Source organism: Ammodytes marinus (assembly GCF_949987685.1).
Source record: "Ammodytes marinus genome assembly, chromosome: 17".
Taxonomy (NCBI): Eukaryota; Metazoa; Chordata; class Actinopteri; order Uranoscopiformes; family Ammodytidae; genus Ammodytes; species Ammodytes marinus.
The window spans coordinates 8,292,662-8,302,669 of record NC_137221.1 but is presented as its reverse complement, the minus strand read 5'-3'; the positions used below and the strand labels follow the sequence as shown (position 1 = coordinate 8,302,669).

General features: G+C 42.8%; 1 protein-coding gene across 2 annotated transcripts in view; it reads left to right on the top strand.

Moving 5' to 3' along the window:
- The first annotated feature begins 615 nt into the window (after positions 1-615).
- ext1c (exostoses (multiple) 1c) overlaps positions 616-10,008 on the top strand; it is a 71,683-nt gene continuing 62,290 nt past the window's right edge. Inside the window, exon 1 of one of the 2 annotated variants that reach the window (XM_080045614.1) lies at positions 616-752. The gene's annotated coding sequence lies outside the window, so the exon portion shown is untranslated. Of the gene's footprint in view, positions 753-1,675; positions 1,801-10,008 lie in introns of those variants that run through there. The other variant, XM_080045615.1, reaches the window with a different exon arrangement.

Sequence of the window (10,008 nt, the reverse complement as noted above, 5' to 3'; positions counted from 1 at the left end):
AATGAGCATTACTCCATCCCGACACAGGGCGGCGCCACAGTCTCCGAAATGTCGTTTTCACAGTTAGAGAAGGTGCTTGGCCTCTCAGCTCTATTTCCCACAATTTTCCATGCACGTTCAACCCCATTAAACGTGCATGATAATTAGGCATAGCCTAACATTTGGAACACACGCTACGTCAAAAGGCTATAGCCAATAGACCCCTTCACGACCTACGGCATGCATGAGATGTCCTTTTGTCATCACTATTGGCCTTTGCTGAAACAACAACTTCCTCCAAGGTTGGTGTCCCTCATATAAAACCATAATCACAGCCAACAGTCTGATGAGAATTTGTATATTTTCCAGTGATGTAGGCTGAAACCACACTTTCCACTAAAGGTGACAGGATTGCTATCTCCAGACTAGCATACATTTCAAGGGCCCTTGGGAAATAAAACGTCCCTGCATGTCGGTTCAATTCCTGAGCGTAATCCGCTGAAGCCAAAGCGCTCCAATTGCGCGGGGTCGCATCCAGATGTGTATTTTTCTTTACGGTGCGACGAAGACGTCGAGGAGCTTCCGAACCAATCACCACCGCCTGGGGGCGGGTCGTGTGTGGACTGTTGTGGATATGGAAAATGGACAATTTAACACGAACGTTCATCATTCACATCGCGACTGGGAGACCTGCGCTGATTTGATTCACAAATGCCCGGCCGTGGTGTGAAAAGGAAAATTACCGGAGAGAGAAGAGCGTGGTTCACTACCCGGTAAGGGAAAGCTCTCTGTCGGGGAGAAGTACGGAGCGCAGCGGGGCTCGTGCTGGGTGAATTCTGCTGTCTATGCTGAGAGGCTGATGTGTTCATTGTTGATGATTCTGAATACACAGGGATGTTTCCGAGGAGATTCCATGGTTACATTTTCGATATTTACAGTTCCAAAGCTATTCATCATGATGTATGGACCATATCTTCAGGTCTAAAGGTATCACTCACCTTTGCAATCTCATGCTCATATAAATACTACAACACCTTTTAATTGTAAGGGCACAGGTAGGCGATTGTAAATTAGGGATATGTTTTGGTAAAGTGCGTTTTGACAGCCTGATCTGCTACCAGCCCCTGCTGTATTGTTTGCATGGCGCTCAGCAGCTCACCTTTGTCACTCACGCTGCTCTGATGTTGAGCTTAGATGTGGAGTGTTGGAAGCAAGCAGCCCTCATCATGTCACACAGAAGAAGACACATGGAAAACCTTTATGTTGTAGGCAACTGTAGGGTTTGTAAGTAACATAATGCCCGAAGAAGGTCACTGTCACCTAAACTCACTCTTTGAGTGCAACAGGGACCCTTGAATTCACCACCAGATTCTAACGTGACCACAAAGCCAGCCTCCTTTCAGTGAATCTGGTGGCTTTCGGATGATGTGCGGTCCGTGGCGCTCTGAATGAGAGAGGTGCATACTGGATAATAATAAAGGAGAACCTGACATATCGGCGAATGAGAGACCTGGGAAATTTGGAGGAGAGACACGAGGGGGCGCCTCATATTCTTTTTTATAGACGTTTCATAGATGTTAGCGCTATGCCAGCCTTGTAACTTAACCATATCGTAGGGCTCGTAAATCCAGAGGGGGGAATCACTCCGCGAAGGGGGGGAAGTTTGCGTTCTGGTGCCTCTACAGCTGGTGTCATCGGTAGCAGGACGCTCAACAGTTCAGTGCGCAACTGTAGCTTCAGGGGGTCTGAGAGTCTGTCGTTCAGAACTGGATGAACCTGCTGCCGCCACCTGCAATGGATCTCGGTCTCTCTCTGTGACAGGTAGGCTGAATATAGGTGGCATGTTCTGACAGCAGTTAGGCTATGTGCTATAATAGGTGTGTCACAGTATGACTAATGTATTAATGGATCGAAGTCATTAACTGTAATGGTAATGCTGTTGTTGGTAATTATGCTTTCAAAGCCTTCTAACTCCCAGAGCTTTAGAGAAATCTTCATAACACACTTATATCTTCTTGGCAGCTGATCTGCCTCTCCCACTGGACAGATGGGCTGTGGGTTGCACAAGAATATGAAACAATGTTGTCACTCGTTCAGCTGTGATAGATAGGCCTACTGTTGAGTGCAATGCAGTGAGGAGTATTTTAATGTTAAAGTAACACAGTATTGATGGACACATTGTACAGAAGAGAGCGACTGTTACAGTGCAAGGCATTTGTGGAACAACAGACTATAGCATACAATAGGGTGTGACTGACACTTAAAGTTGGGCAGCACAACCAAAAGATTTCTTCAATTCTGAAAATATGAATTAGATATTGTGTAGGGGTCGTAGGGGATTTCCATTTACCTATTTTGAAACTCCCCGTCTTTACACCTTAGTTACACATTACAAATACACACACCTCTGGGCTGTATATCTTCCATATGCAATCCAACTAGAGTAAAATGCTTTGCCCTGGCTTCTGTTTGTGTCCGATGCCTCTCCTGTATTTAACATATTGTAGCTAATAGCTCAGGAAAGAGCCGAAAATTACCTGCTTTCACATCCAATGAATCCCAAAGAAACACACAAGGCTGTGCGGGTCACTGCAGCAATTAATTACATCTCTCTTGTTCATTTTTTGATGAAAAAAAATGCCGACTTTGGTTATTCCAAATAAAGTGCTGTCATTATCACGGATGCGCTGAGAAAAGCTCTCTAGGGGAGGGGGGGATGCTAGTGGCAAGCTGTGTGTGGATTTTATCTGATTTATGAGATGACTTTGTCGTTATGACGACCCCCCTCATCTTAATGGGATTTTGCCTTCACGCTGGTTTTGTAAATCCCTCCTTTGTGATTTGTAGTAGCACAAATCTTGACTTGTCAAAGCATGGGCCAATTCAGACCATATTCATATTGCAGGCTTGGTAAGCATTTCCATAATCAATGCACTCTTTAGAGGGTTGTCTAGTGTCCGACCAAGCTATTCACCCTGATGACTGTGTGTAGGGCTCATGTATTTCCAGGTTCAGATATAATAATCATAATGGAAAGTAAAGGAATTTCATTTAAATACATACAGTACACTTAGAGGTGGAGTAAGAGATTTGGAGAACACGTGTTGTCAAAATCCATTTTGCGCTAAATAAAAATTCAGTGTTAATACACAGCCTAGGCTCTGTAAACTGGTATGTCGCTAGCTAGTTACGTGGCCCCACTTTGTTTACCTACCCTTTGTTTACGTGCCAGTTTACAGAGCCTAGGCTGTGTATTAACACCAGATTTATTTTCAGATCGTGAAGAGCTATTCACCGATTTCAACAACAAGTGTTCTCCAAAATCGCTGACTCCTCCTTTTAAGTGTAATGGATAATACACTGTGAAAACTGAAAAAGATACTTTCTTTGCTGGATCCTTAATCTTTTTCTAGCTATATTTGTCAACAAAAAAACTACAGCTGTAATCTCAGATGTCAGGGATGCTCTACTAATTAAACCACCGTCTGGAATGTGCCCCTTCTTCCGTATCCCAGTTTTAGATCGTATATCATCTCTGTGTTGTCAAGGTCAAATTGTTTAAAGGCCGATCTGATCTGAGGTCTGTGATAGGAGTACGCGCCTCCGGGCCAAAGCTGCAGAGATAAGATGGGTTGTTGCAGGTATACGGATGCACTGGGAGTAGGACCAGTTAATAAGCCAGATGGATTTCACTAACATGCTGTTTCTGCTGTGTGTGTGTTGTCAGGTGCACAGCCAGGCTCCCAATGCACAGAGCAGTAAGCCTGCTGTATCTGTGTCCTCAGCATAGGCTTTGCCTCTCTATGTGCTCTGGGGCTGTGTGCCAGTCTTACCGGTGGTCTTGGTCTCGCGCGTTTTTATGTCCCTCTTTTGCTTTGCCAATTTCAGAGCACGAGCTTGAACCCGCCTAATAACCGTTCCTACCCATCTTGTTCATTCTGCTAATTAGCCCTCGTGGCGTTGGAGTGCAGCATATTGTGGAGACATAATTAATCAACCCAGCTTGTAATTATGCCGGGGTTTGGGAATGTGAGCGTGGTTGGGAGGCTGGTTGTGTTACAGGGCCGTTCGGCTTGAGGTAAACATCGTATTAACCGTGTCAGAGTCGCTCGGCCCACACAGGGCGTGTATGGTCTTATTAAGAGGAAGACAAACTTGTTGTTATCAGTGTTATAGAAATGGCCTTGTTAAAGAACCAGGTTTCTGAGCATTAAGGTTCAGAGGTTGTTGAGCTAATGGAAAAATGCTCCGGTAGCTGCATGTATATGTCAAGAAAGATTATGTTTTTATTCAGTACAAGCCCATTTGTTCAGCATAGACTCAAATTCACATAATATGTCTGCGTATGTGTCTTCTTATTTATGCATATTGTGTGTGGGAGTGTAAAGAGCACCTCATTTTCAAAGGCCAACTAGTAGGTGATGGCAGAAAATAGAACATAGATCACATCCCCCTTGTAAGCCTTTAATGCAGGTCTATTTCTTTTCCTTTTTTTTCTTTTACCGCAGCAGGTTTTTCTTTGGCTTGCCACAGACCAACTGATACGACTTCATAGAACACTCAGTGACTCCTGCCAGTCAAAAGGAGATAGAGATTCAACTGTGCTACTATGCAGCTCACTCACATTCACTCAATAAAAACACACAGGGCACATACACAAATTCTTAGTTATACTTAAACCAACAAGCATACATCAAACACATTGGTTCCCAACCTGAGGTCTGGGACCCCAATAAGGGGTCACAAATTACATTGGAGCGGTCATGAGAAGACACATAGGGACAGTAGGGGGAAAATATCTGCTGCAAAAAGTTAGCTTTCCTTGATACCATCTCTATATAGTAGATTTCATTGTAAGTGGTGGAGCACACTGGATTCACATTGCCACTCCGAATGTATTAAATTACTGCTAATGGAAACACAGCATTTCCTTCTGCTGCAGCTTCACACTGAAAGCATTTAACTGGCAAACATGGGGGGGAGTTTTATCCTGAATTGACAACTGTCCTTTGCTTAAATTGTTTAGTCGGAGATAAGCTCAATGTTATTACTAGTAGGGAGTCATGGAATGAGAAGCAGCAGCCACAGTGAGCTTTTAGACGGTACAAAAGTTAAGGTTATGACTAAAATGCGACAGGCAGCACACATCCAACTCTGCAGCAAAATTACCAGCTCCTTTTAAAGTGTCCTGCGGAAGTCTGGAAAACTATATTTGTGCCTTACGCAGCATGAAGATCAGACTGCAGTTGTTCATGGTATGAAGGGAAAACGGCGCTTGTTTGAGTTTGTTTGACTGCTCTGTAAACAGATACACTAGTAGTTACTTACGAGAGTATTTACTCTTTCAATCCTGGGGGCCTGTAGAATGAAACCACTGATGACGTCTAATCAACCAGGATTGAAATCTTGAGGATTACAACTTCAAACCGTTTGCAAATAAAACAATCTGAAAGGAAAAAATTACTCTTTGGTCAAACTTGCCTCCACTCAGTGACATCTGCAACATGTATTAAGGGGTCCCAAGCAAAAAAATAAATTTGAACTACTGCAATAACACAAACAACACACAGTGCGGCTATCTGCTGGTCCTGGTCAGGCTGTCACATCTCTCAAGAAACATAATGACAGAGTTTGGGGTTTAATTTTAGCCCGACTGAGCCTTTCACCTTACCACAAAATGTGTGTTTTCTTCAGAAACACTTCATTTTGCTGAACTAATATGTCGCCAGACTTCGGCCAGCGAAAACACACATGCCAGATGTGTGTTTAAGTATAGTAAAGACACACGCTCCCATACAGCCGCAAATAGTCACTGACAGGCCTGCTACCGAACACTGGCATTTGAGCGGTGCGATCGCTCAGGACTTGTGTGTCAGTATATTGATGGCTTCCATCATTCTGGTGGACTGTCTTTACAGCGTTACCATATCATTTAGGAAGGACTGGAAATCTCATTTTAGCAGACATTTGGTCCATCCAGTGTCAATTTGCAACCAGCTTTATGTTACTACCCAAATCATTTCAGACATAATAATGCTGCTGCTGCCTCTCTTGCACTGGCAATGACTGCACTATACCCGATGAGTGACTGTAATGGCAGCGGATTTCATTTAGGGCGTCAGTTGTGCTCAGCGCTGGTGTGGTGGGAAAACAGCGAATTGAACAAATAAGAGAAAACGCCAATCAGTCACTGAAAGCAGACATCTCCTTGTACAAATATTTGGAGGGAGAAAAACGACAAAATTGACAATCGCTGAATTTCCTGGCCCATCATTGGTGACATCCATTTCGGAGCATGTCAGTTTTCATTTACTCTCAAAGGCTGCCTCACCACAGTTGAATAAGCTACTGTGTAAACACAATTTAATGGAGGCAGATGGGATGACACATTCTAATTCCATTTCTCTGCTATACTTAATGGCCAAGTTCTGTGGAAAATTGAAGAAGGTAGAAGTAGTTGAGGGAAGCCTTGAGAGAGGAAGGATGGAGGGGCAGGGAGTATAGGGATTGGGTGGAGCTGTCATCCATGACATATTGATCATTGAGTCCCTGTCCCCTGGGGCATTCTCTTCTTCAATGCCACTTTAATTTCCTTGATCCTCATCCTTTTTACCTCTTGACTTGTTTCTTTCCTTTCAAGTATTGACTTTGACATGTCCTCCAGGTTGGACTACATTCAATAAGCCTCAATATTTCAGTCCTGGTTGATTTGGTGACCTCCACTGTTTGTGGTTACTGCTAGTATCAGCAAATGCAATTTAATATGGCTAAATATCGCTGACCAGAGACTTTTTCAAGAAATACCACAATACCATATAGATACCAAATACCACAGCAACTTGTGTATCTGTTCTCAACCCCAGTCAATCAAACTCATGTTTTTTTAATAGTCAGTCAATAATAAATGGATGTGATCTTATTTCATGCTGCCCCTGGCACAAGCTGTTTTTGTCACACTGTTGATACGTGCAACCAGTTCGGCCTGCAAACTCAGATTACAGCTCACTGAGGCAACTCCTTGTCCCGTTTTCCTATGCAAATTATTTTAAAATTAATTTATAAAGTAAAAATGGTGAAAACTAACTGTCTTGTTTTAGGATGAATAATCAAGGTCAACACTGTCTTATATACTGTATATATGATATGATATGTTCCTTGATTGGACCGGCAGAAATCTGCCGGAGAAAACCCACTAACATACCGCTGACCTAGACTGACTACTGAAGGGAAATGAAAATTGAGCAGAAGTATGTAGGCGGGCGGTGCCAGGCGAGTTTGTCCTGGTCTGATGGTACTTCATCTACCGGCCCCTTTATATTAGCAGATTTTAAGCGCATCAACATAAATTCATTACTTGCTCCGTACACTGTAAATGAACCTTCCTAAGTTTCTTTGCACTCAAGGCGAGCGAATGATCAAAGGATTGTTGGCCTTGCCCTGTTTGTTCCTCATGTCTGTGAAGTGTGTTTTGCCCCCTGCTTCACCCCAGAAGCTTCTTTTGAGGATAAAGCAGAAATAATTGAAAAAGTAAAACTATGCAAAAACTGCATTGTTTCTTCATTTAACCCTCCAGCTGGCTTAAAGGTGGAGTCAGCGATTCTGGAGAGTGCTTGTTGTTGAAATAACTTTTTGTCAAAATCTGTGAATATCTCCTCACGATCCGCTACCTGTCCTTACCGTATGCGTGCCCGTTTACAGATACTAGGCTGTATATTAACACCAGATTTTTTTCAGCACACACACACACACACACACACAGTATTGACAAGTAGTGGATTCTAAAGAAATATTCACTGATTTTGACAACAAGCTTCCTCCAGAAACACTGTCTCCACCTTCAAGTACAATCAAGAAGGAGTGGAACAGGGTCAAACGTAGAGGGAAGGAATGATTGAAGTCAAGACAAGTAAGAATTACGGACGAAGGTATAGATTGGAAACAAATGATAAGGGTTGGAAACTGTAGAGCTGTGCTGTCACCCTTCCCTGAACCCTGTCCTTCCACCTTAAGGCCTCGTCTATTCAATGGGCCTTGTGGCTTTTTTCCAGTGCTAGTTACCCAACCATAATGATCCATCATTGATCCATGACAGAGGGACTTCTCTCACCACTTAAAGCCACTTATGTGTGTGTATGTGTGCAGCCATAAGTGTGTGTGTCTCCTTGCCGATTTAGGCAGCTCGAAGGATGTTGTCAGGCCCGGCCAAGTCCAGGCATGCCACAGGCTTACATTCATCATTATTGCTGTTCGTTAATGGTTTGTCCTTGCACACAAAAATAGGCCAGTGGGTAGGGATCAACAAACGTGTTCAGCATAGGCAGTAGGATGGGGTAATGTTTTTCCTTTTTTTTGCGGTCCGTTATTTTTAAAATGGTGGTTACATGCCCTACAATCCCGTACCGTTGTCTTCAATTCTAACGTTCAATTACATATTACAATTCATCCTCCTTCCTTCTTCCTCCTGTGTACTATATTTTCTAAATCACTTCACATTCAAGTGTTGAGCTGTTTTTTTTTTAAATTATTGAACCAGTGATTTCTTTCAGATAATCGTGTCTTATTGGAAATTCCTGTTGTGGATTCATCCAACTATATAGAGACGAAGTACTTGATGTGTGTTTTATTAAAAGCAGTGGCATTCAATGGCAATTGATTAGAAAAGTTAACAGAATAAATTCTCCATGCCCATCATCATTACCGACATCGTAATGATGCCCTCCATCACTTTGCTATTGCACCTTCTTGCCTTCACCATCAATTATCCCCGCCAGCACAAATCACCAGGACAGATCTCTCTCCGGAGTTCATTCTGACGAAGATTGAAGTCTAATTGTGCACGTTGGTGGCAGGAGATGTAAATCACACACACACACAAAAAGAAAGAAAAAATCAATGCCTTTACCAAAGAAGCGAGTGAATTATTGATGAGGAGTATGTAATGGGATCCCAAATGTCTATTTCTCTCCAACGTGGACTGCTTGCTTGCTGCTCAGGTTGCTAACAGTTGTAGCCATGAGAAGTAGAAACAATGAGGGTGCCAAAAACCTCCCACAAACATCTCCACAGGCAGATTTGCTGTCCTGAATTATCTGATGCAGTTTGGCTGACACTGCCAGCTGCTCTGTTCACACTGTTGTATAGTAAAACATGCAGTTATAAGACTAATGTGCCCAGATGCTTCAGTGCATGGGCTGTAACCAAATACATTTGAATAAACTAACATATTCAAACACAACACAAGAGTGATAGTGCACTTTTTGAACTGTTGGGAAAAAAAGGCCCATGTTGAATTTGAACAGATCATAACAGATCGAGTAGCTAAAAAGCTAGGAAAAATGTATCTAATTTGACTGAATAATTAAACACAGTAGGCCTACAAATGTGTGTTGTGTTCATACATACACATACATATATTGCCATTTTTTAAAAAAACCCTCAGCATAGACACATACTTAAATGTATAACTCTAGTAGAATAATTTAATTCTGACCCTAAAGTTAACAGATTCCGTTGATAACCAGTTTCAGTTGATGTGAAAATGTACGTTGGTAAAACTAAAAACCACACTGTTTTCTCTGAATTTCTCCAGAACTGAGGTCTAAACACATACACACTTGTTTCCTCTAGGTGTTTTGAGGTGGATAAATCAGAGGATGCATTGTGTACCCACATCACCAGTGGGCTGTTTGCTTCCTTGCAAGCGGAGAGGGCAGCCATCACTTCTGCTTGGCTGGAGAAGAGGCAGGAATGGGGAATGTGAATGAGAGGTAGTGAGAAAGAGAGGTAGAGAGAGAGAGAGAGAGAGAGAGAGAGAGCGGGAGAGAGCAGCCAGGTGAGACCTGAAAGCTGCCTTTGTGTGGCAGCTGGCAGGATGAACACTGCCCTTCACTGTGAGGTGTTCTCCACACACACTCAAGTATACAGTATACTGTACATGTTGGGGAGTTATGGGACTGGGGGGGATTTGGCATAAAATATGGGGCTGAAAAACCGTTGCAAAGTTCGTAAACTTAACAACAACAAAAAAAC